General features: G+C 42.6%; 1 protein-coding gene and 1 pseudogene across 10 annotated transcripts in view; one reads left to right on the top strand and one right to left on the bottom strand.

Annotated features, from left to right (window-relative positions):
* Positions 1-27,221, top strand: part of DMAC2 (distal membrane arm assembly component 2) — a 159,776-nt gene that overhangs the window by 74,245 nt on the left and 58,310 nt on the right. The gene's annotated exons all lie outside the window — the stretch shown is intronic.
* Positions 3,812-4,360, bottom strand: LOC100620675 (enolase-phosphatase E1 pseudogene; annotated as a pseudogene).

Genomic DNA, 27,221 nt, shown 5'->3' with positions numbered 1-27,221 from the left:
GAGCCCTAACGTCTGTTCCTACCAACTAAGAGTTGAGAGTGGGTGCTGTGAGTGAACGGGAGTGTGAGCATGTAGGTCAGAGTGTGGAAGTGATTCAGGAGCTGGGTTTGCTCTCTTTATGTTTCTGCTTTTTATGCAACATACTAGTAACGTGTTGTCAGAGGGCTGATTAAAAAGATGTTAGAATTTGCCTTAATCTGGTCTGAAATGTATTTTGTTTTATTCTTGGCTGTGTGAGGGTGTGGCAGTGGAGGATGACACACCAGACCTTCCTGAGCTGTCTGAAGTCATCTCTCAGAAATTCAGTGTTGAGTATTTAGCCATCATCACCTTTGGGCTTGTGAGTAGGATCCAGGGGATTTGAGAGCTTCTATGACAGAGGAATCATCCTATTCCGGGAAGGTTAGAGGCACTTTGACAAGCAAGAAGCAGGCCACTGTTAGCCACTGTTAAGAAGGACAATGGCAGTGAGAGGTCAGGGCAGTTGGAGGCCTTGTGGAATTGTCTCTAGGGAACCGTTCAGACCAGGAGATTGAACAGTAGCTAAGGGTGAGGTGGAGAGAAAGATGCACAAAAATGCTCAGAGCAACCGGTGCCAAATATTTTCTGAGGTTCCCATATTAGGCGTGTGTCCCTTTGACCACACTGAGGCCCCAAGTCAACTTGGTGGGACCTGCCCTCTGTGCTGAAAACCCCCTCTGCTAAGGCTTCTTGGGGCCCTTGTGTAACTTCTTTCTCTTTCAATACTGCCTGTGATATTCACTTTAGCCCAGTGTTCTTGTGTAAAATCACAGGGGGCGGGGTGAGTGAAAGTCTTCCAGACCCCACATTCCTAGGGCTGGCTCTAGGCCTTGCACCCGTCTACTTCTCCATGATGACCCTGGGAATGTAATTAAAATCTAAGGACTTTTGTTTTTCTTTCACCACCCAGCAGCTACTAAGAGCAGTTTACCGAGAGACAGAGACAGAAAGAGAGACAGAGAAGCTTCAGGCCCTGAGCTTGTCAAGTGTCCATGTGCTTTTGGAGTCAGGTAGACTGGACCTGGGTTTGAATCCATACTTTGTCCTTCATTAACTGTATGACCTTGGCAAGTGACATAAGCTCTTCAAGACTCAGTTGCTGTAAAATGCAGACAGTTCCCACATAATAGTTATTATAGTAGCCAACATGTATTGAGCATTTTATACTTTTTTTTTTCCCTTTTTATAGCCATACCTGGGGCACGTGGAAGGCCCAGGCTAGGGGTCAAATCCGAGCTGCATCTGTGACCTATACTGACGCTTGCAACAGCACTGGATCCTTAACCTACACTGAGTGAGGCCAGGGATCAAACCCACATACTCATGGATACTAGTCAGGTTCTTAACCTGCTGAGCCATAATAGGAACGCTGAGCATTTAATACTTGTTAATTCAGTTAATCTTCATACATTTCTAGGAATTAGGGTAGCTGTCATTTGTCAGATGAGAAATTGAGGCACAGAAAAGTTAAATAGCAGGTCCAAGTTCATATAACATATAAGGGGTGGAGCTGGGATTCTGATTTTGGACAGTTAGATCCTGGATCCTATATCCTTAACTACTGCAATGGACTGTGCAGTTCAGAGACCATTAATAAGAATTAATTGGGAGTTCCCGTCGTGGCGCAGTGGTTAACGAATCCGACTAGGAACCATGAGGTTGCGGGTTCGGTCCCTGCCCTTGCTCAGTGGGTTAACAATCCGGCGTTGCCGTGAGCTGTGGTGTAGGTTGCGGACGCGGCTCGGATCCCGCGTTGCTGTGGCTCTGGCGTAGGCCGGTGGCTACAGCTCCGATTCAACCCCTAGCCTGGGAACCTCCATATGCCGCGGGAGCGGCCCAAGAAATAGCAACAACAACAACAAAAAAAAAGACAAAAGACAAAAAAAAAAAAAAAAAAAAAAAAAAAAAAAAAAAAAAAAAAAAAAAAAAAAAAGAATTAATTGGGATGAACATTTAAAGCCCAGGTATAGTAGGCACACAGTAGGCACTCAATAAATGCTGTTACCACCAAAAGCCTGCTTCCAGGTGGGCATGTGGAAGATACAGCTCTGGGTCGGGGCGAGGCAGGAGAGACACAGGTCCTCCTGGGACCTGGGTTCACACAGCATCAGGTCTTCTTCCAACCTGCCCTCTTTGACAGGGCTTTTGGCAAGGTGTTGTCCCTGCAGTCTCAAAGTTGTCTGACAGGCCCTGAAAAGAAAACACAGGAGCTGAAACTGGGTGGCCATAGGGAGGGGCTCCCTCCTTCCCAGGGAGCCAGCTGCTTACTTTTCTGACTCTTCTTCAGAGGAATTTGGCTTTTCATATCCTGTCATCTTGCCCATTTGGTCAGAGCTCCCAGATGAGCTGCCTGTGAAACATTGTGGGTCTGCTGCCAAGATTGGCAAAGGGTGAAGGGTTAATGCTAGGAAGCTCAGAAGCCCTCCAGGGAGCCAGGGAAACCCAGTGTGGGCTCAGAGGAGGGGTGCATCAAGCTTGTTCTGTTTCCTGTCGTGTGTACCTTGGCACTCCGCCCCACCCTGGGACCAGCTCAGTGAGCGGTGAGCAGTTCCAGTGCGCCTGCCCTCACAAGGCACAGGCTGGGTTAGGGGCAGCAAGGTTTATTTATTCACTTATTTATTTTTTCAGCGCTGGATGATTGAATTAAAATATCTACGTGGTTTAGACCAGAACACAATGACAATTACACCTAAGGCTTTATAGTTGTACTCAGTTTTCCAACCTTTTCTGATGTGATGTAATTATATTACTATGACATCTCTGCTCAGTAAATGCTTCATTGGAGATAGCTAAGATTGCAAGGTTTGATCCTTGCAACCATTCCCCTAATTAAAGTGTCTTTCCTCCATATATCCTCTCAGTAAGGCTCTTGTTGCAGCTCAAAGCCCTTCCTAACAGAACACAACTTATGTATTCTACAAGATAGACGTAGTGACCCTTTGTAACTACTTTGTATCCTCTGAAGATTGTGACCTCTTTTTAATTTCTTTTAAAGTTGAGACTGTAAATGTCCATACTATAGTCAGATTTCAGTCTATAATGTTTTTTCGTTTGTTTGTTTGTTTTTTGTCTTTTTGCCACTTCTTGGGCTGCTCCCGCAGCATATGGAGGTTCCCAGGCTTAACCAGGCATAACCACTGAGGGTCTATAATGTTTTACTATGATTTAGATTTTTTTTTTCCAAAAAGAACAAAATTATATAGCATAAGAATTTAGGTGTCAGAGGAGTTCCCGTCATGGCACAGTGGTTAACAAATCTGACTAGGAACCATGAGGTTTCAGGTTCGATCCCTGGCCTTGCTCAGTGGGTTAAGCCTCCAGCGTTGCCATGAGCTGTGGTGTAGGTTGCAAACGCAGCTTGGATCCTGCGTTGCTGTGGCTCTGGTGTAGGCTGGCAGCTATAGCTCTGACTGGACCCCTAGCCTGGGAACCTCCATACGCAGTGGGAGTGGCTCAAGAAAAGGCAAAAAGACCAAAAAAAAAAAAAAAAAAAAAGAATTTAGGTGTCAGAAAGACTCAAAAGGCTGTTTTTCACTTTGTTCAAGTGTTATTTCCAGGCATTAAGTGTGTCATACAGTTGTTGCCATTGTTGTTTTCCAAATGTCCAACGTGTGCTCTGACTGACAACTCTTTTTTTATGTGCCTGTGAAAAGGTAATTTGAACATATGCATATACACACTTACATACCTTAGTGTATTTTTTAAGTAAATTACTTCTACCATCAGAATAAAACGAGGCTGCAGGGAGCACTCTGTGAAGACAGTTTGGTCTTCCCTAGCGCCTTCCCCACTAGATGGAGGAAGGCAAGTTCAGTGTGAGGCTGCAGAAAGTCTTCTCACCGTTTGCTGATCCCGAGTTGCCAGGTCTCTCACCACAGTAGCCACATGCACGTCTGACTCCTCAGCAGCACTGGCCTCTTGGGTGACATCCTTCAGAAACAAGATGTTGCTGGTAGAGTACCCAATGCTGTTGGCAATCTTTCGATAACTCTTACCCTCCACTTTGTGTCCAGTGTTGGTATCAAAGTGACCATCAACAAGCTCAGGAATATCTCCCTCCGCAGATTGCCCAAGTAATAGTTTCTGTGCCTCTACTCCCTGACATTCCAGCCTATCTCCATTTCCTGACTGAGGGAACTCTATCTTCAAAGAACTCTGCTTTCATGCACTCAGCTTTGAATGCTGCCCTCCACATGTGGCCCTGCAGCTGTTTCAGTGCCATTGTCTTTTGCTCCGGAGACATCTGCCAGCACATGTTATCTCCCATGGCCTTGATCATCTGCTGCGAGTCATGTGCCCCGTCCCAGGTGCTGCAGGGATTGGAACAGAGGGGCTGCATCGTTTATGACTGAAGGCTTTTTGAGGCTCGGGGACCTGGATTCCCTTCACGATTCTGCCACGTTTTGGTTGTGTGACCTCAGTGTTTTGTTCTCTGAGCTTCAGTTTTCACATTTATGAGAAAATTGTGAGGACCAAATGAAATAACATTACGCAAAGTACCCAGAACAGCAGTTTCCATACAGTAGGTGCTCAAGGAAATGTTCTCCGTCATGGGTAGATGTGGAGAAACAGAAAGTACAACCCTTGTCTTTTAGGAGGTTTTGGTCTGGGTGGAGGGAGAGGCAATAAGACAGGTGAACATAGAAATCACAGTATCAGGACTGCATATAATTAAACACAGGCCAAGAGTTGTGACGGACAGGAGTTCCCATCATGGCTCAGTGGTTAATGAACCTGACTAGCATCCATGAGGATGCAGGTTTGATCCCTGGTCTCGCTCAGTGGGTTGATCCCTGGTCTCGCTCAGTGGTGTTCCCGTGAACTATGGTGTAGGTTGCAGATGCGGCTTGGATCCCACCTTGCTGTGGCTGTGGTGTAGGCCGGCGGCTACAGCTCTGATTCGACCCTTGACCTGGGAACCTCCATATGCCGCGAGTGAGGCCCTAAAAAGACAAAAAATTAAAAAAATTAAAAAACAAAGAGTTGTAATGGACAGTGAGAACTTCGGGAGTTCAAAGGTAGGAGAGCTGCCCTGTGGGCTAAGCTGGTCAGAGAGGGCTTCCAGAGCCAGTGACCCTCACACATGTGAGAAGGTTGGAAGAGCAGGTGGAAGGACATTCCATGAAACCATCTGAGATGAGGCCATGTGTGTGGCATGCGTTCAAGGAATAGAGAGGAAATCAGTCGGGTTCAAGGGTTTGTGAGGGAGACTAGAGGGAGAGGAGTATCAATAGGTGGGTTGTAGGTGGGGTGGAAAGGGCTTTGCATGTTAGCCTAAAGAGTTAGGGATTTATCTGAAGGCTTTTGCGGATGGCAGTGACATTCCTATTAGGACCTCGATTCAATGACATTCCTTTAACCTCTCTGGGCCTTAGATTCCTCATCTTTAAAGTAAGGAAGAACTTTGGACCATGTGATTGTAAAGGAGTCCATGATTCAATGTTACAGAACGATTATTTTGATGATAAAGTGCAGAATTTGTTGGAGGGAGAAGCCGGAGGTAGAGGAAGCCAGTGCAGTATCAGGCATTGTTATTGCCACTTGAAAGAGACTCCAGGTGTAGGTGGGGAAGGTTTTTACTGTATGTTTTAAGTACTTTGACATTATAACTCTATACCGATTTGAGTTCTGCAAGATGCCTCCCCGGGAGATACCCACTCTTGGGGCACCTGGTGAAGTGGGGAAACTGGTTAACTGTTCTGGGAAAGGAGTGATTATTTGGTGGGCTTCAGGTTTATATCACTCCCATTCTGCTGCAAAAAAATAACAGTAGCAGCCCCCTATTGTGTGTCTTTAGATGCTGTATAGAGTTTTTCAATTTACAAAATAACTTCACAGGCATGATCTTCCTTTGCTTCGCACCAGAGTCTCCTGAAGAGGGTTAGGCAGATGCTTCTCCATTTTCTGGATGAAGAGAGGCCATAACTTCTCTGTGTCTCAAAGCTAGGCCTCCTCATTCTACGTGCAGTTACCTTTCCCTGCTCCTTACTCCTCACGCAGTAAATAGGATCCCTTCTTTCTTTAATTAACTCACCATGGATTTATTAAGTGCCCAATATGCATCAGGTACTGTGCTGATGAGTCCACAGAGGGTATATATTTAAGGAAAAATACTTTTTGCTGATTGTAAAAGCAATACATGCATACTGTAGAAATTTTGTAAAGTTAAAGGTTTTCTGAAGCACACCACCTCAAGACACGTTTCAATTTTGCTTTGTGATTTTTCTACTTACTGAGATCATACTTTACATATTATTTTTTACCATTTTTTTTCACTTGCTATGAATTTTTGGGGGGCCACACTGACAGCATGTGGAAGTTCCCAGGCCAGGGAATGAATCTGAGCCAAAGCTGCAACCTATGCCATAGCTGCATCAGTGCTGGATCTTTTTTTTTTTTTTTTTTTTTTAATAATTGTTTTTATTTTCCCACTGTACAGCAAGGGGGTCAGGTTATCCTTACATGTATACATTACAATTACATTTTTCCCCCCACCCTTTCTTCTGTTGCAACATGAGTATCTGGACAAAGTTCTCAATCTTTATTTAACCCAATGCGCTGGGCCAGGGACCAAACCTGCACCTCCACAGTGACCCTAGCCGCTGCAGTCGGATCCTTGACCCACTACACCACAGTGGGAACTCTACTTGTTATGAATTTTTTATGTATTTAAATTTTAACAAACATTTTAAAATGAGTGTATAACTTTATATTAATGAATGATTCACAGTGTACTTAATAATCCCCCTCTTGTTGGACATCTGTATTATTTCCAATTTTTTCTCTTTTAAATATTGCTACAAAAAACATCTTTTGGCATTATGTTTGTTTTGCATTCCAATATTTCCCTCGGCTATGTTTCTGAATGTGAACAGAAAACTTGGTCAAAGGAGTTACCTGGGCTCTTGACAAATATTGCCACATTGTTTCCCAAAAGTTGTTAGAATTATCTGTAACCACATTGGCATTATATGAGCGGAGGAAGAGGGTTTTGAAGTGGGAAAAGAAGCTGTTTTCTATTGTTTTGGCAAGGGTGGACATGAGGAAGCCTCTGGAAGGTGAACCTGCCATTGGAGTCTGGTCTGAGTCTAGCCTTGATAAAAAAAAATGTTAAGACACCCTAAAGGATAGCACCATCCTTGACAAAGATCAGGCTAAGGTGTATGTTCCACAGAGGGGTGTGTGTGTGTGTATGTGTGTGTGTGTGTGTGTGTGTGTGTGTGTGTTTAATAAAAAAAAGAAGGAGAAAAATGGTGAGTTTCAGGCATCCGAAGAAATTCCAGGGCCTCAAAATTAGAATGATTCAGGGGTAGGGCAAAGGAGGCTGTTGCCAGGTAGAGCTCAGTTCAGGCTAAAAGTTCAGGAGAGAAGCCTGGAGTACAGAGAGGAGGGCTTTTCTCCTCCCCCAGGGACCAGGATCTGCAGAGTTTACATACAGCAGGACGAGGGATTAGTGAAAGGGAGGGGAAAGTAAGTCAGGCCAAACCCTAGGGGAGCTGGTCAGGGGCCCCAGGAGCTGGATCTGTTTTTCAAGGAAGTTCCAGGCATGAGCTATCCAGAGAGAACTCTCTGGCTATGCTTCAGTTATACTTGGCTGACAATCCCTATCTTTTAAAAAAAAGTTCTTTTGTACTTTTTCTTCGCTTGTTGTTGTTGTTAGTCCCTACTGAAAAGTTAGTCAGACTTGGCTGAACGAAGTACAAAAGATGCATTCTTACCTACACAGCATAACTAGGGCAGTTGAAAGAGCAACTCTTGAAAACAGGTGGTGATCCCATGGCCATCCCATTGCCCTCTTTATAACTTTTTAACTTTATAAGTAAGTTCTTTTGTACCATTTTTATTAGATTCCACATATAAGAGATATCATGATCCCTGTCTTTCTCTGTCTGACTTACTTCTCTTAGTATGATAATCTCCAGGCCCATCCATGTTGCTGTAAATGGCATTATTTCATTTTTATGGCTCACTGTACCTCGTTCTTTGTTTGAGTACATATTTACTTTCTCACTCTCTTCTGAAAGCAGCTTAAAGATAGAAGCTGTGTCTTTGTTTTCTGATTTTTTTTCTTTTTGTCTTTTGTCTTTTTAGGGCCGCACCTGCAGCCTATAGAGGTTCCCAGTCTAGGGGTTGAATCGGAGCTGCAGCCTACGCCACAGCCATAGCAATGCGGGGGAGCTGCATCTGTGACCTACACCACAGCTCATGGCAATGCCGGATCCTTAACCCACTGAGCGAGGTCAGGGATCGAACCTGAGTCCTCATGGTACTTAGTCGGATTTGTTAACCACTGTCCCACGACAGGGACTCCTGTTTCTGATTTTTTTTTTTTTTTTTTTGGTCTTTTTGCTATTTCTTTGGGCTGCTTCTGCGGCATATGGAGGTTCCCAGGCTAGGGGTCGATTCGGAGCTGTAGCCGCCGGCCTATGCCACAGCCACAGCAACGCGGGATCCGAGTCGTGTCTGCAACCTGCACCACAGCTCACGGCAACGCCGGATCCTTAACCCACTGAGCAAGGCTAGGGATTGAACCCACAACCTCATGGTTCCTAGTCGGATTTGTTAACCAGTGTGCCACGACGGGAACTCCCTGTTTCTGATTTTTAAAGTATCTGGCAAGATACTACTTACATTGAAGATACACAATGAATATTCATTAAATTGAAGATTTCTCCATGTGTCTGTCTCCCACTTGGATTTCGGCCAGTGCTTGGGACTTTTCATTCAATCAGTCCCTTAGTAAGTATTTAGTTTCCTGAATGCCTAGTAGATCCTAAGTATGGGAATAACAGCTCAGGGTTTTGTGGCCTCTACAGTGTACAGACAGTTACAGAACAGAGTGTTGTGACTGAAGGACAGAGGAGGTGTTATAGGGCCCCAGTGGAGGGTCTTCCAAGTCACCTTGGGATGCGTGTGGAAGTGTCGAGATCAGTCAGAGACAGCTTCATTCTTTTTTCTTTTTTCAAGAGCTGAAAAATGAGGGAAGGGCCCTTCGGGCAGAGGGAACAACATGTGTAAAGTCAGTGATGTGAGAGAGTACCTCTCTTCAGGGAAAGCTGGTAGTTGAATATGTTGTAACAGAGTACAGAGGGTGGTGGTTGGAAAGAAGCAAGGAGCAGATTATGAAAATTCCAGCATGCTGGGTGCAGTTTTTGAATTTTCTCCTCAAAGTGATGGAGAGCGGCATCTAGATTTTAGGCAGGGCATTGACACGATTGGATTTGTAATCAGGGAGATCATCCTGAATGTTAAAGTGGAGAACAGATTGAGTCAACAAGCTAAGGAAAATGAGCTAAAGCTGGGGCGGTTTAGCAAGGAACAGGAAACGCCGAGTTAGTTGTGATGCTGCTTCCTTCTCTAGGCTACTCCTTTCCATCTTCACGGACTAGGTCCCCAGTACCTGCCATGGCACCTGGTAAACAGGAGGCATTTAATAAAAGCATCTTAGCTAGCTCACTCCTCTTTGCATCTCCCAAGCCTAACGCAATAGCTGATATTGGGAGGTGCTTGGTTCAGGTTGGTCAGCTCCACTGCTCTGGCTTGTGCTAGCAGCCACTGAGCTCTGATCTGAATGTAGGTTGAGGAGTTCCTGTCGTGGTGCAGCAGAAACGAATTCGACTAGGAACCAAGCTGAGGGTGCAGCCCTAAAAAAAGAATGTAGGTTGGCACTTTTTTTCCTGTGACCTTGAAGATATATTTTGCATGGCCCTTCTCAAGATGCCTCCAAAGACCTTCTCCATCTTGCAACAAGTTCCAAAGCACAGTGCTTACACCTGGACAAACGTGTCCTCAACCAACAGAATACAAAGAAAGTATAAGACACCAAAAATAACTGCACTTATTTGCAGTTGGAACAAATCATCGACAAGATCCGAAAAGACCAAAGTCCAACTGCCAGGGCTAAGGTGCCAGGAGCAAAAGTACTTACCACGATCCCACCAGGGGTGTGGGCAGACCACCTAAGCCACTCCTTGGCCCAGTCTGTAGGTCCACCCCCACCCTCACCCCATTGAAGGGACCAGCTTGCCCCCCACCCCGCCCCACCTGGGAGCAAGGGAACATGTTACTTATTCTCCCTCCCTGCCAGTGCCCATAAAGCCTTGCCTGAATTTCTTGTCTGGCCTCTTATCTATTTCTACTGAGGAAAGCATCCAGGAACCTAGGTTGATAACAGATAGTGGGTCCTTAAGGGCAGGAACTGTGGTTTTGTGATTTATTTCTTTCCCCCTAGACTTATCACAGTACAAGGTACACATTATGTGATGATAGAAATGTTTAATAATTTGAAATTGTTTGATTAGGTCCCATTGGTTTATTTTTGCCTTTATTTCTGTTGCTCTGGGAGACTGACCTGAGAAAACATTTGTAAGGTTGATATCGGAGAATGTTTTGCCTATATTCTCTTCCAGGAGTTTGATGGTGTCTTGTCTTATATTTAAGTCTTTCAGCCATTTTGAGTTTATTTTTTGTGCATGGTGTGAGGGTGTGTTTTAATTTCATTGATTTGCATGCAGCTGTCCAGGTTTCCCAGCAATACTTGCTGAAAAGACTGTCTTTTTCCCATTTTATGTTCTCGCCTCTTCATCAAAGATTAATTGACCACAGGTGTCTGGGTTTATTTCTGCTTTCTCTATTCTGTTCCACTGGTAGAAAATCATGGATTTGGAGAATAGACTTGTGGCTGCCTAGGGGGAGGAGGAGGGAGTGGGATGGATCAGGAGCTTGGGGTTAATGGATACAAACTCTTGCTTTTGGAATGGATTAGCGATGAGATCCTGGTGTTAAGCACTGAGAACTATGTCTAGTCACTTATGACGGAGCATGATAATGGGAGAAAAAAGAATGTATACATGTATGTGTAACTGCATCACTATGCTGTACAGCAGGGGAAAAAATTGGGGGAAATAACAGTAACAATAATAAAAAAAGGACATTGTTTAGAACTTGAAATGTGTGTCGTGAAATATACTGTAAATATTAATTAAATGGTGATTCCCACTTGGAAGCTTTTTAACAGGGGTAACTGGGCATTTTGAAGGCCTGAGACAGAGAGGAACTCTAGGAGGTGGGAGAATTTAGCAGAATAGGAAGTAAGTTACTTCTCAGAAATATTTAGCAGTTGAACTGAAATGGTTTCTGATAGGTTCTGGGCCAGAATTAGGTCCTACTTAGGAGATGGGAAAGATGTCTGTTCCCACCTACCCTTAGACAAATGGCTTTCAATTTTCTTTGCACACTTTAAGTTTTTTTCTTTCTTTTGTTTTTTGTTTTTTTTTTTTTTTTTGGTTTTTTTTTTGGTTTTTTTTTTGGTCTTTTTGCCTTTTCTAGGGCTGCTCCCACAGCATATGGAGGTTCGCAGGCTAGGGGTCTAATTGGAGCTGTAGCCGCCAGCCTACTCCAGAGCCACAGCAACAGCAGGATCTGAGCCGCGTCTGCGACCTACACCACAGCCCACGGCAACACCAGATCCTTAACCCACTGAGCAAGGCCAGGGATCAAACCCGCAACCTCATGGTTCCTAGTCAGATTCGTTAACCACTGAGCCACAACGGGAACGCCATAAGATCTTTTTAATTGAAAAATAGTTGATTTATAGTATTATATTAGTTGCAGGTGTGCAGCATAATGTTCAGTATTTTTACAAATTATACTCTATTAAAAGTTATTTTAAGATAATTGCTATAATTCCCTGTGCTATACAACATGTCCTTGTTGCTTATCTCTTTTATACAGAGTAGTTTCCATCCCCCCTCTGGTGACCACCAGTCTGTTTCCTGTATGAGTGAGTCTGTTCCCATTTTGCTATATATCTTTGTGTGTATTAATTTTAGATTCCACATTATAAGTGATATAATGTAGTATTTGTCTTTGTCTGACATATTTCACTAAGCATAAGATTCTCTGGGACCACCCACCTTGCTGCATATGACAGAATTTCATTTTTTTAATGGTTAAGTAATACTCCAGTGTATATACCACATCTTCTGTTCCATTTTTGTCGATGGACACTTGGGTTGCTCCCATATCTTGGCTATTGTAAATACTGCCACTATGAACACTTGGATGCATTTATCTTTTCTTCTTTCTTTTTTCTTTGTCTTTTTAGGGCCGCACCCGCAGCATGTGGAGGTTCCCAGGCTAGGGGTCTAATCAGAGCTACAGCTTCCGGTCTACGCCACAGCCACAGCAACACCAGATCCAAGCTGCATCTGTGAACTATACCACAGCTCGCGGCGACACCGGATCCTTAACCCACTGAGTGAGGCCACGGATTGAACCTGCTTCCTCATGCATATTAGTCAGGTTTGTAACCCACCGAGCCACAATAGGAACTCTCTATAATACCCTTCTTTTTCTTTTGTTATCACCTTTTTCTAAAGTCTATTTTGTCTATAGAAATAAAAACAAAAATAAACAAATGAGACCTAATCAAACTGACAAGCTTTTGCACAGCAAAGTAAACCACAAAAAAACTGAAAAGACAACCTATGAAATGGAATAGTTGCAAACAGTGCAACTGGCAAGGGCTTAATCTACAAAATATACAAACAGTTCATACAACTCATCAACAACAACAAAAAAACCCAATCAAAAAATGGGCAGAGGATCTTAATAAAATAGACATTTTTCTAAAGAAGACATATGGATGGGCCGTAGTCACATGAAAAGATGTTCAACATCACTAATTATTAGAAAATTATAAATCAAAACTAAAACGAGGAGTTCCTGTTGTGGCTCAGCAGTAACAAACCCAACTAATATCCATGAGGACTCGGTTCAGTCCCTGGCCTTGCTCAGTGGGTTAAGGATCCAGCATTGCTGTGAGCTGTAGTGCAGGTTGCAGATGTGGCACAGACCTGTCATTGCCGTGGCTATAGCATAGGCCATCAGTTACAGCTCTGATTGAACCCCTAGCCTGGGAACTTCCATATGCTGTAGGTGCAACCCTAAAATGACAAAAAAAAAAAAAAAACCACCTACAGTGAGATACCACCTTACACTGGTCAGAATGGCCATTACTAATAAGTCTACAAATAACAAATTCTGGAGAGGGTGTGGAGAAAAAGGAACCCTCCTACACTGTTGGTAGGAATGTAAATTGGTACAACTACTATGGAAAACACTACTATGGAGGTTCCTCAGAAAAACTTAATATAGAACTACCAGGAGTTCCTGTCGTGGCGCAGTGGTTAACGAATCCGACTAGGAACCATGAAGTTGCGGGTTCGGTCCCTGCCCTTGCTCAGTGGGTTAAGGATCCGGTGTTGCCGTGAGCTGTGGTGTAGGTTGCAGACGCGGCTCAGGTCCTGAGTTGCTGTGGCTCTGGCGTAGGCTGGCAGCTACAGTTCCAATTCGACCCCTAGCCTGGGAACCTCCACATGCTGCAGGAGCGACCCGAGAAATAGCAAAAAGACAAAAAAAAAAAGACTTTAAAAAAAAAAAAAAAAAGAACTACCATATCATCCAGCAACCCCACTTCTGGGCATATACCCAGATAAAACTGCAGTTCAAAAATATACATGTACCACATGTTCATAGCAGCACTATTCACAATAGCCAAGGCATGGAAACAACCTAAATGTCCATTGACAGATGAAGGGATTAAGAAGATGTGGTACATATATACAATGAAATACAACTCAACCATAAAAAAGAATGAAATAATGCCATTTGCAGCAATACGGATGCAACTAGAGATTATCATACAAAGTGAAATAGGACAGAAAAAGACAAACATCACATGATATCACTTATACATGGAATCTAAAATATGGCACAAATGAACCTATCTACAAAACAGAAACAGTCTCCTGGATTTAGAAAACAGACTTGTGGTTGCCAAGGGGGTGGGGAATGGAATAGACTGGGAGTTTGGGGTTAGTAGATGCAAATTATTACATTAAGAATGGATAAGCAAAGAGGTCCTACTGTACAGCACAGGGAACTATATCCACGCTCTTAGGATAGAACATGATGGAAAATAATATAAGAAAGGGAATGTGGGAGTTCCCGTCATGGTGCAGTGGTTAATGAATCCGACTAGGAACCATGAGGTTGTGGGTTCGATCCCTGCCCTTGCTCAGTGGGTTAACGATCCGGTGTTGCCGTGAGCTGTAGTGTAGGTCGCAGACGCGGCTCAGACCCCATGTTGCTGTGGCTGTGGTGTAGGCCAGCAGCTACAGCTCCAATTCGACCCCTAGCCTGGGAACCTCCATATGCCGCAGGAGCGGCCCAAGAAATGGCAAAAAGACCAAAAAATACATGAATAAATAAAAATAAAGGCATTAGTTTAAAAAAATTTGAAAAAAAAAGAAAGGGAATGTATATATATATATATATATATATATATATATATATATATATATATATGAATGAGTCACTTTGCTGTACAGCAGAAATTGGCACAACACTGTAAATCAACTATACTTTAATAAAACATTTAATTTAATTTAATTTAATTTTAGTCTCTTTAGGGCTGCACCTGCGGCATATGGAGGTTCTAAGGCTACGGGTCTAATCGGAGCTATAGCTGCCGGCCTAAACCACAGCCATAGCGACGCCAGATCCGAGCCACGTCTGCAACATACACCACAGCTCAGATCCTTAACCCACTGAGTGAGGCCAGGGATGGATCCTGCAACCTCATGGTTCCTACTTGGATTTGTTTCCGCTGTGCCATGATGGGAACTCCTACTTTAATAAAACATTTTAAAAAAATGCTTCACTCCTAACATCAGATATGAAGAAGGAAGGTATTTAAGGGAAAGATTATAAGACTGCAGACTCTCCATATCTATTTTAATACTTAAACATTTTAGGTCTTTCTCATCTTAAAAAAAAATCCCTTTTTGAACTCTATTTCTTTTGCTGACTCTTACCCTATCCCTTTCTTCCTTTTTATGAAGAAGCTTTTCTTTTTAATTGTGAATTTTTTTATTGTAAACTTTGACTAGAAAGAGAAAGTGGGAAACTTCAACAAGAGCCATAATGATCATTCTGTTGGCATTTGTCACATTATCATGCCTGGCAACCTACTATTGATCTTCAGTTGTTTTTGTTTTTGTTTTTCCATTTTTTAAAGTTTTATTGAAATATAGTTGATTGACAATATTGTGATAATTTCTAGTGTACAGCAGAGTGATTCAGTTATACATATACACACATCCATTCTTTCTCAGATTCTTTTCCCATATAGATTATCACAGAGTATTGGGTAGAGTTCCCTGTGCTACACGGCTGGTCCCCATTGGCCAGTCATTCCATATACCACAGTATGTATATGCCAGTCCCAAACCCCCATTCCATCCCTCTCCTCTACCTGTTTCTTAGCCAGTATCCCCAGTTACTTATCTCCTATCCATGCCTCAGTATTGTGGAGTTTATTTTCCCCCTGTTCTCTGTGCAGCTGAAACTGCTCTAACCAAGGTCTCCAATGGTGAAGTCCCAAAATATGCTAAACTCTCCTCTCTCTCTGTTTTACCTATATCACTGAGCACTTACCACTGTTGACCACTGTCTCCCTCTGGAGCTGCTGCTATGGCCTTCACTCTGTTGGCTTCCACCAATCCGGCCATTCCTTTGCAGTTTTCTTTGCCACCTCCCCTGATCTGTCCATCCCATAAATGTCAGTTGGCTTTAGAGGCTTGACCTGAGCACTCTTCTCTTTCTGCATCTACTCATCATGCCCTGTGTGACTTTGGTTATAATCATTTGCCTTCGTGTTGTATATCTCAGTTGTCTGTTGGAGATCTGCTTTGACTATACAACTGAACTTATCTTACCTTCAAACCTGATTTTTAAAACATAGTTTTCTGTTTTAGTGGCTGGTACCCCACAGTGATCTCTGCCAGAAACCTAGCCACCATCCTAAGGCTCCTCCTCTCATCATTCCCTCATCTAGCCAATCACGTGGTCTTAAAAGTGCTACCTCCTAAATATCTCTGTATCCTGTCCACTCCTTTTTCTAACCTTCCTCACATACTGACCCCGGACACCACCAGTCCTTCTCTAGATCACACCAACCGTCTTCTCTCCCCCTTCCCTGCCTCCAATCTAATTCCACACCCCCTCTAATTCAATGTCCATGGTGCAGCTGGAGTGATCTTAGAAAACTAAATTCTGATCAGCTCTTTTCCCATTACTAAAGTCCTTTAGTTCTCTCTTTCCCTCAGGATGCACTTTGATCTCTTCAGCTTGGCTCCCAAGTCTTTTGTCACATTACAAATTTAAAAGGGGGAGTTCCCATTGTGGCACAGCAGAAACAAATCCGACTAGTATCCATGAGGACGCGGGTTCCATCCCTGGCCTTGCTCAGTGGGTTAAGGATCAAGCATTGCAGTGAGCTGTGGTATAGGTGGACCCTGCTCAGATCCCGTGCTGCTATGGCTGTGGCATAGCCCAGCAGCTGTAGTTCCAGTTTGACCCCTAGCCTGGGAACTTCCATATGCCACTCATGCGGCCCTAAAAAGGGGAAAAAAAAAATTTTTAAAGGTCTCGGTCTTCACCAGCTTCAGCTATATCAGCCCTCCCTGCTATGCAACCCCAATTCTTGCAGTTTATGCTCCAGGCACATCAAAGTGCTTTATTCCTTAATTATCCCTGCTCACTATTGCATCTGGGTCTTTGTACTTACTCCATCTGCCTAGAACACTCCTGTCAAGCCTCACTATTTTTCTATCAATTTTAGTTATTATTCATGCCTGGGTTGAGGCATTCCTTCTTCCGTATTCCCGTACTGACACACCAACCCCAGATTATGCTCCTGAAGTATTCAACACTTACCCTTTTGTAGCACTCAGGTTTCTTGAGACTACCTGGTGAATGTATTGTAAGCATCTTTTAAGCAGAGACTTTGTGTCTCATTGTTGAATTCCTGGAGCCTGGAAAGCCATCCGTCACATAATAGATGCTCAGTAAACACTTGTGATCTCAGTGAATGAGTTCCGTTGTTATTTCAGATATGTTTCTTCTTAAACCAATTGAACAAGTGGTATAGAGTTGTAGAGAAAGAGCAGAGATGAGGTCCAACATCTTAATGTCAGTTATTTTTTAAAAAATTAAATCAACGTTCAGATTTTTGCAGTTTTAGAAGCTGACTCTGGGCTTGAATAGGCCTATAAGATAATTTAGCTAAATCTGAATTACAGTCAGCTGACATAGCCCCTGTCCAGGCTTTAAGAATCTCCTTAAAAAAATACCCCCAAAACCAGATTTTTCAGCCTATATTTAATACACCTTACAATTTATCCATTTAAAGTGTATAATTCAGTGGTTTTCAGTGTATTCACACAATTGTGCAACCATCACTATACTCAACTTTAGAACATTTTCATCATCCCAACAAGAAGCCTTATACCTGTTAGCAATCACTCCTCATTCCCATTCCTCTGCTCATGTCCTCTCTTTATCCCCTGAAAGCAACTAATCTATTTTTTGTCTCTATGAATTTGCATATTCTGCATATTTTATATGAATGGAATCATATAATATGTGGTTTTTATGACTGGCTTCTTTCACCTAGCATAATGTTTTCAGAATTCATCCATGTTCTGTCATATAAAGTACTTTATTTATTTTCTATTGCCAGATAATATTCCACTGCATAACCCATTTTGTTTATCCATTCATAATTGATGGACACGTTGATAGTTTTTACTCTTTGGTTATTATAAATAATCCCACTTATGAATATTCTTGTACAAGTTTTGTGTGGATATGTATTTTCATTTATCTTGAGTATTCATACAGGTGTGTAAAATTACTAAGCCGTAAAGAGGCCTTGGGATTCTTAAGAAATTATGTTGTTTTAGAGAGAATAACCACACAAACACGTGAAGTACTTTATTTGAATAACTCTTGCTCCTTAATTTGTTAATTTAGTGACAGGCAAGTTTTACAGCTCGTTCTTTTTTACAGCTGGTTCTTTGCAGAATTGACATTAATCAAATTTCTCTGTCTAATGTAAAGGAGCCAACAAATGTGCAAAGTCTAATTCTCTAGTATATGTTAATAAAGCCCTTCTTGGGCTTACATGGAAGTGGGAGACTTTCCTGTCTGTTTCTGCCCGTTTCCATTCCCACTTCACTTCACTCTGGATCGCACAGGGCTGGCTGACAGTGTTACCCGAAAAGCTTCAGATGGGGAAGGGGGCCTATTAGCTGATTTTAGCCATAATTAACACAGTGCTTCCATCTCTGGCATTTATTGTTTGTTTTGTATTACTCTTCTCTTTGGGTCTACTTTTGCCTTATCCACACATCTCTGCCACCATTTACACCCCTATTTTTTCCCCAGTCTTCCCTCTTATATATAGAGTATGATAGAACCACACTCTTGGTTATATCAAACTGTTCCTCAGTCCTTTGTAAGTTAAGACAATAAAGTTATGAGACTCACATGAGTTTTAGGAGTACATTTACAAGCATTTCATATCCAGATAAATATCGGTACCTTGAACGTAGTTTTTCTACATAGAAGCAGCCTAAATGTTCATTGGCAGATGAATGGATTAAAAAGATTAGTATATATATATACAATAGACTACTCAGGCATGTATATACATATATAGAAATGAATTAAATAGTGCCATTTGCAACAACATGGATGCAACTAGAGATTATCGTAAGTAAAGTAAGTTTGAGAGAGAAAGACAAATACCATGTGATATCACTTATATGTGGAATCTAAAATATGGCACAGGGAATTCTCGTCATGGCGCAGTGGAAATGAATCCGACTAGGAACCATGAGGTTGTGGGTTCAATCCCTGGCCTCTCTCAGTGGGTTAAGGATCTGGCATTGCCGTGAGCTGTGGCATAGGTTGCAGATGCGACTCGGATCTGGCGTTGCTGTGGCTGTGGCGTAAGGTGCTGTGGCTGTGGCATAAGGTGCTGTAGCTCCGATTCGACCCCCAGCCTGGGAACCTCCACATGCCATGGGTGTGGCCCTAAAAAGCAAAAAAAAAAAAAAAAAAAAAAAAAAAAAAAAGATAAAATGCTAGAACCTTACATAACTCAGTGCATTTAAAAAATAAAATAAAACAAAATATGGCACAAGTGAACCTATCTACAAAAACAGAGACAGACTCACAGACATGGAGAGCAGACTTGTGGTTGCCAAGGAGAAGCGGGGAAAGAGCTGGATGGACTGAGAGTTTGGGGTTAGTAGATGCAAATTAATACATTTAGAATGGATAAGAAATGAGATTCTACCGTACAGCACAGGGAACTCTGTGCAGTGTCTTGGGGTAGACCACGATGAAAGATAACATAAGAAAGGGAATGTGTATATAGATATATAACTGGGGTCATTTTGCAGTGCAGCAGAAATTGGCACAACATTGTAAATCAACTATAATAAAAAATTTTTTTAAGTAGTCGTCCTAGTTAGCTACATATTTATTCAAAAATTCTTTCATTGCTAAAAATATTGTGGTCACCTCATCTAGCATTCCTCTCAAAACTAGTCTCAGCCATGCAAGAAAGCCAGTTAAACTTTCTTATAATCACACTATCACAGTGAGAGTTTGCCACTCTACTTGTTTTTGTCTTCCAGTTCCCAGTCCCCCTTTTTCTTTGTTGTTCTAGTCTTCAAGCAAGAAGAGTTCTGGATTCTATGGGGCTCCAAGTATGAGGCAGGGGGCAAGGTCCATCCCCATAGAGAGCCCAGGCAGGGAAGGGAAGTTGGCAGGCTTCACAAGACTTTGACCTTTAAACAAAGCAAGCTTAAGTAGCTCTTTTTGGTCTGTCCTTTCCATTGTTCCACTTCTGCTCTGTGATCCCTCCGCCACCTTTTGTATGGTAAAGAACCATCAAATCCTAGGACTGGGACGCAGCCTTGAATTGTCCAATTCTCAAAGTAACTTGGGGAGAATGTGTAGGGAGAAGAATGTCATGTGGCTCCATTTCCTTGTGCTCCTGGATAGTTGGTTAATGTTCTACCAGCACTTCCTATTGTGAGGAGCAGAGGATCATATTCTAGCCCCACGTCACTGCTCAGGGCAGAGGGCACTCTGTAGAGAGTTGAGATTTCGAGAGAGACCTGCACCTGACCTTTGTACTTCATCTTTAGAGTCTATATTTAACCTGTGGTCTGTGTCTTCTCAGGTGTAAAGCTCTAGATTTTCATATTCTCTTCCTCTTTTCTTCTCTGTTTTTGGGGTGAAGTGACAATGTCTACCAGTAGAGGAAAAAGAAATAGAGTGCACAGCAAAAATTAATGTAAAGCTGAGCTCCCTGCCCATCATGCCTCCCTCTCCTCCCTAGTGGTTCGTGAACACCCCTCCAAACCCAGGTGAGATGGTAGCTGATTGTACCAATATATCTATAGGATCTCCTTAAAGGTGGGGAGACCTATGTTCTGGCTACCATCTTACGTACTTTTCTCTTTTCCAGAGGTGTCTAATCGCACAAAGAGATATGAGGCCAAATGTCTATAGATTCATCCTCCTCCCCCCCTTTATTAGTTGCAGATTGTGTTGTAGTGTCCATTTAGATAAAGTGGAGGAAGCATTGGATCACCTGCCAGGGAAGGGAACCAGAGAGCATCTGTGGGACAGACCAAGAGATGAGGTGCAAAGAAGGAAGGAAACTAAAGGAAGCCAAAGAACTGTAGGAAGTGAGGGTCTGATCCATAGGAGAATAAAGAGGGGGCTAGACAGAGACTTTGGGTGGTCCCACCCCGCTGCCTGCAAGAAGAGTTGCCTGATCGGTGGCTATTATGGACCTGGCCTTAGGCTAGGTTCTGGGCTGTAGAGATCAATAGACATAGTCCCCACTTACCATGTACAGTCTAACTGAAAGAAGACAGCAACAAAGAGAAACTGGATGAGAATTTCTAGATGCGTGGTGGTGTGGGCTGGGATACTGCTTCTGTCAAGAACAGCAAACATTTATTGCTCACCTGCTGTCTTCTAAGCATTTTGCACACAGATTAACTCACTGAGTCCTGACAACAGCCCTGTAAGTGGGTAATGTTATAATCCCCGTTTTATAGGTGAAGCGTCTGAGGCAGAGACATTACGGGTAGCTTGCCTGGAGTCTCCCAGTAGGGACTCCGGAGCAGGCGCTCCAGCACAGCTGGTCTGGCTCTAGAAGGTAACGTGGCCTCTAGTGAGTCCTCAGAAGAGTGTGTGGAAGCTTTGCAGCTTCGCATCCACTGGCTTGGTACCCGCTTGCCTGCCTTTTTGCCGGGAAGACTCTTCCTTAAAGACTCTGGTCAAGGGAGCCGCTCCCTTGACATCGGGTCTGACTCCTGCCTCTCCCGGGGCAGTCACTGTCCTCAGAGCTCGACTAGCACTTTGCGTATATTTTGTTTAACTACTTGTGTTCTGTGTGTTGAACTATCTGACTCTTGTGTTATAAGTTCTGGAGAGCAAGGACTTTTTTTATTCCAGAAATTTTCAAATAGTTACAGGAGTAACGCTCATAATATAATGAATCTACATACATGTGCTCATCATGCAGCTTCAGCGACTGTCATGTCATGGCCAGCTTGGTTGCATTTATACTCCTTTTCCCAAACCTGGCTTGTTCTGAAGGAAATCCCAGATATCAAAGCATCCCATCTGTGAATATTGCAGTGGTGTTACTAAAATATAAGGGTGCTTTAAAAAACGTAATCACAGTACCATTGCCACCCTAAAAAGTAATTCTCCCTCAGTATCATAAAATATTCAGTGTTTGCATTTTTGCGGTTATCTCATAGTTTTTCCCTTTCCTTCCCTTCTCATGTTTTCAGGAGAATTTTTTTGAATAAAGATCCAGATAAGGGCTTTATTTAATAATTACCATGTTTTTCTCACCAAGAGGCTGAGTAATGACATATAGTAAATCCTCAGTAAATGATGTTGAATGCGTGAATCATCAGAATCATCTATAAAATGTCCTGATTGTATTAGTTCAGCCTTACTGTTGGTTTTGGTTGGTTTGTTGGGATGGCTTTTGGTTTCTGTCAACTTTAGCTCCGGTGCCGGCTGCTTCTCAGTGCCTGTGAACATGACTAAAGGTTTGAGGGTGGTGAATGCCCCTGTGACTCAGATTGACAGGGTAGCAGGTAATGGGCCCTTGCTTCCTTGTGTCTGTGTTTTGTCCTTAGTCTCTTGTTATAGCAAGTTGATGCTGGACCAACCACGTTTGGCTTTTTGGCCATTTCTTCAGAACTGGGACCCTGAAAGAGCTCCCTGAGAGCATATGGCTTTGATGTGGTGTTGTAGGAGGCAGCATTCTAGGATGGTACCCCAAAATTTACTCCTAATCCCTGGACTGTAAATATGTGATGAGCAGTCGTGTGTGTGATAGTGTTCCCTTATGTGGTAAGAGGGATTTTGCAGATGTAAGTAGGGTTCCTAATCAGCTGACTTTAACAAAAAGAAATATGATCTAAGTGGGCTTAATGTAATCATAGGAGCCTTCTAAAAGCAGGCAGGCAGTTTTTTCCCAACTGTCTCAGAAGGAGAAATCAAAAAGATTGGCAGAACACTGTAAATCAAGTATAATGGAAAAAATAAAAATCAGTTTAAAAAAAAGATTGGGAATGTAAGAGGGATTCGATTTAAGGGAACTCCTCCATCCCTGGGGTGGAGGAGGCCTCATGCCTAGAACCTGATAAGGTCCTCTAGTAGTTGAGAGTTTGTCCTGGGACAATGGGGACCTTGTTCTTATAACTTCAAGGAACTGAATTCTGTAGATAATAAATGGGTGTTGTTTTAAGCCATTAAATTTGTGGTAATTTGTTTTGCAAAAAAAATAGACAATGAATGTAGAGGATTTGTATCTGATTGGTTTAATTAGATGCTCTTTTTGCTTATTTTATTTTAACATTTTTTATTACAGTTGATTTACAATGTTCTGTCAACTTTCACTGTACAGCAAAGTGACCCAGTTATACATATATATACATTCTTTTCCTCATATTACCTTCTACCATGTTCTATCACAAATGATTGGATATAGGGTTTCCTGTTGTGGCTCAGCAGTAACAAACTTGACTAATATTCATGAGGACGTGGGTTCAAGCCCTGACCCTGCTCATTGGATTAAGGATCCAGCATTGCTGTAGGCTGCAGTGTAGGTAGTAGAAGGGGCTCGGACCTCGAGTTGCTCTGGCTGTGGTGTAGGCTGGCAGCTATAGCTCAGGTTCAACCCCTAGCCTGGGAATATCCATATGCCATGAGTGCAGCTCTAAAAAGACAAAAACAAACAAAAAAAAACAAGTGAATGGAAAAAAAAAGGGAGTTCCCTTTGTGGCTCAGCAGTTAACGAACCTGACTAGGATCCATGAGGATGCAGGTTCTATCCCTGGCCTCGCTCAGTGGGTTAAGGATCCAGCATTGCCGTGAGTGTGGTACAGGTCGAAGACTTGGCTAGGATCCCATGTTGCTGTGGCTGTGGTATAGGCTGGCAGCTGTAGCTCCAATTCGACCCCTAGCCTGGGAACCTCCATATACCTGAAGTGTGGCCCTAAAATAGCAAAACAAACAAAAAAAAAAGCAAATGGTATAGTTCCATATGCTATACAGCAGGACCTCATTGCTTATCCATTCTAAATGTAATAGTTTGTGTCTACTAACCCCAAACTCCCAGTCCATCCCACTCCCTCCCCTTCTTGGCAACCATAAGTCTGTTCTCTATGTCCATAAGTTTGTTTCTGTTCTGTAGATAGATTCATTTGTGCCATGTTTTAGTTTCCACATATAAGTGATATCATATGGTATTTGTCTTTCTCTTTCTCACTTACTTCACTTAGTATGAGATGCTCTAGTTCCATCCACGTTGCTACAAATGGCATTGTCTTGTTCTTTTTTATGACTGAGTAGTATTCCATTGTGTATATGTACAACATATATATTTTTTTAAGGGCTGCACCCATAGTGTATGGAAGTTCCCAGGCTGGGAGTTGAATGAGAGCTGCAGCTGCAAGCCTACACCACAGCCACAGCAACAGAAGATCTGAGCCATGTCTGCGACCTACACCACAGCTCACAGCAACACCAGATCCTTAACCCACTGAGGGAGGCCAAGGATCAAACCTGTATCCTCATGGATACCAATCAGTTTGTTTCTGCTGAGCCATGATGGGTACTCCTGTACCACATCTTTTTAATCCATTCATCTGTCAATGAGCATTTAGATTGTTTCCACGTCTTGGCTTTTGTGAACATAGGGGTGCATGTATCTTTTTGAATGAAGGTTTGGTCCAGATATATCCCCAGGAGTGGGATTACTGGATCATATGGTAGTTCTATATTTAGTTTTCTGAGGTACCTCCATAATGTTTTTCATAGTGGTTGTACCAATTTACTTTCCTACTAATAGTGTGGGAGGGTTCTCTTTTCTCCACACTCTCCAGCATTTGTTATTTGTAGACTAATTAATGATAGCCATTCAGACCAGTGTGAGGTGGTACTTCATTGTAGTTTTGATTTGCATTTCTATGATAATTAGTGTTATTGAGCATTTCTTCATGTGCCCATGGTTGTCCATATGTCTTTTTTGGAGAAATGTCTATGTAGGTCTTCTGCCCATTTTTCAAATGGGTTGTTTGTTTTTTTGCTGTTGAGTTGTATGAGTTATTTGTATATTTTGGTAATTAAGCCCTTGTTGGTTGCATTGTTTGCAACTGTTTTCTCCCATTTCATTGGTTATCTTTTGGGGGTTTTTGTTGTTGTTGTTGTTGTTGTTTTTATGGTTTGGTTTGCTGTGCCAAAGCTTGTAAGTTTGATTAAGGCTCATTGGTTTATTTTTGTTTTCATTTCTATTGCCTTGGGAAACTGACCTAAGAAAACATTGGTATGGTTGATGTCAGAGTATGTTTTGCCTATGTTCTCTTCTAGAAGTTTTATGATATCTTGTTTTATGTAAGTCTTTAAGTGATTTTGAGTTTATTTTTGTGCATGATGTGAGGTGTTTATTTTACTTTTCAAAATTCAGACAAAATTAAAATCCATTAGAAAGCAATACAGGAGTTCCTCTCATGGCACGGTGGTTAACGAATCCGACTAGGAACCATGAGGTTGTGGGTTCGATCCCTGGCCTTGATCAGTGGGTTAAGGCTCCAGTGTTCCCATGAGCTGTGTTGTAGGTTGCAGACGCCGCACGGATCTCTTGTTGCTGTGGCTCTGGCGTAGGCCAGTGGCTACCACTCTGATTAGACCCCTAGCCTGGGAACTTCCATATGCTGCAGGAGCAGCCCTAGAAAAGACCAAAAAAAAAAAAAAAAAAAAAAAGCAATACAGAGTTCCCTTTGTGGCTCAGTCATTAACAAATCCGACTGGGATTCATGAGGATGCAGGTTCAATCCCTGGCCTCCCTCAGTAGGTTGGGGGTCTGGTGTTGCCATGTGCTCTGGTTTAGGTCACAGACACGGCTAGGATCCCGTGTTGCTGTGGCTGTGGTGTAGGCCGGTAGCTATAGCTCTCATTCGACCCCTAGCCTGGGAACCTCTACATGCTCACGGGTGCAGCCCTGAAAAAAAAAAAAAAAAGAAAAGAAAAAAAGAAAGCATGCAGATCTTAAGCTTACAATTTGATTTTTGATAACTGTGCACACCCATGTTATCACCACCTGAATTGAGATATAGAATATTTTCATCAGCTCCAGAAGACCCTGTGTATGCCTTTGTAGTTAACTCCACATCCTATGGCGAATTCTAACACTATCGATTACTCTTGCCTATTCTTTTTTTTTTTTTTCTTTTTTCTTTTTGCCATTTCTTGGGCCGCTCCTGCAGCATATGGAGGTTCCCATGCTAGGGGTCAAATCGGAGCTGTAGCCGCCGGCCTACGCCACAGCCACAGCAACGCGGGATCCAAGCCGCGTCTGTGACCTACACCACAGCTTAACCCACTGAGCAAGGCCAGGGATCGAACCTGCAACCTCATGGTTCCTAGTCAGATTCGTTAACCATGAGCCACCACAGGAACTCCACTCTTGCCTATTCTTGACCTTGGTGAAGATGTCAATATATAGCATGTGCTCCATTTTACATACTTATTTTACATAGCATAATGTTTTAGAGATCCATCTATCTTGTTTTAGAGGTGGTTTGTGCCCTTTTTTGTTGTACGGATATACCACAGACTGGTTACCCATGCACATGTTGATGGACGTTTGAGTTATTTCCACTTTTCCGGCTGTTATAAACAATGCTGCTATGGACATCAGGTATAATAACTCTTTGCGTGGATACTTCTTTTCATTTCTCTCGGGTAAATACCTAGGTGTGGGATTGCTGGACTGTACAAGTACATTTAACTTTATGAGAAAATGTCAAACTCTTTTCCAGAATGACTGTGCCCTTTTATATTTCTACCAACAATATGTTAGAATATCAGTTGTTTCCCCTCTCATAATACTTGGTCTCATCAATCTTTTAAAGTTTAGTTATTTGACAGAATTTCTTTTGGGATGTTTCTCTGTACATGCAGAATAGATTACTCATCCTTATATCCATTTCGAGGACTGTTCTCCCAACTCCCAGATTCTTCAATCTTTCCTACATTTTCGGTCAGTGTTTCCTAACATGGTATCTGTGTGAGACTCACCTGGGAGTTTTTTAAATATACGAGCCCAAGTCTCACAACAGAGACTGTATTTACCTCTGCAGTGATGGTTTGTAGGCTTATGTTTAAAAGTTCCCTAGATAATTCTGATTTATACTCCTAGCTAAAACCACTGCTATTAGGCTTAACTCCTACCTATGATAGCAGAGGTTCTCCTTTCTGGCTGCACATTAAAACTCTCTAGGAAGCTAGGAGTTCCCATCTTGGCGCAGCGGAAACTAATCCAACTAGGAACCATGAGGTTGCGGGTTTGATCCCTGGCCTTGCTCAGTGGCTTGAGGATCTGTTTGAGGCTCCGATTGGACCCCTATCCTAGGAACTTCCACATGCCGCTGGAGCGGCCCTAGAAAAGGCAAAAAGACAAAAAATTAAAAAAAATAAAACTCTCTAGGAAGCTATAAAAAATAGACAAATGCCAGGTTTCTGCCCTTCAGGAATAAGCAAAATCTGTGGGTGGAGCCTGATCAGTTCCTAAAATTTTTCCATTTGTTCTACCGTGTAGCCATGTCATCCACTAGATTTCTCCTGTCTTCCCTTGTGGTATTTTCTGTTTCTATTTTGCTATTATAATAAATTATCATGTACTACCTCTTGTCTTAGGCTTTCTGTTACCTGGGGTAGAGGCCCTGCATTTCTCATAT

The sequence above is a fragment of the Sus scrofa genome, chromosome 6, assembly GCF_054392235.1.
Source record: "Sus scrofa isolate SSC_HxYL_T2T_F1_AM1 chromosome 6, Sscrofa_HxYL_maternal_Yorkshire_Landrace_v2.0, whole genome shotgun sequence".
Classification (NCBI taxonomy): Eukaryota; Metazoa; Chordata; class Mammalia; order Artiodactyla; family Suidae; genus Sus; species Sus scrofa.
The sequence above is the reverse complement of the archived record's forward strand: the minus strand, read 5'-3'. Positions and strand labels throughout refer to the sequence as shown.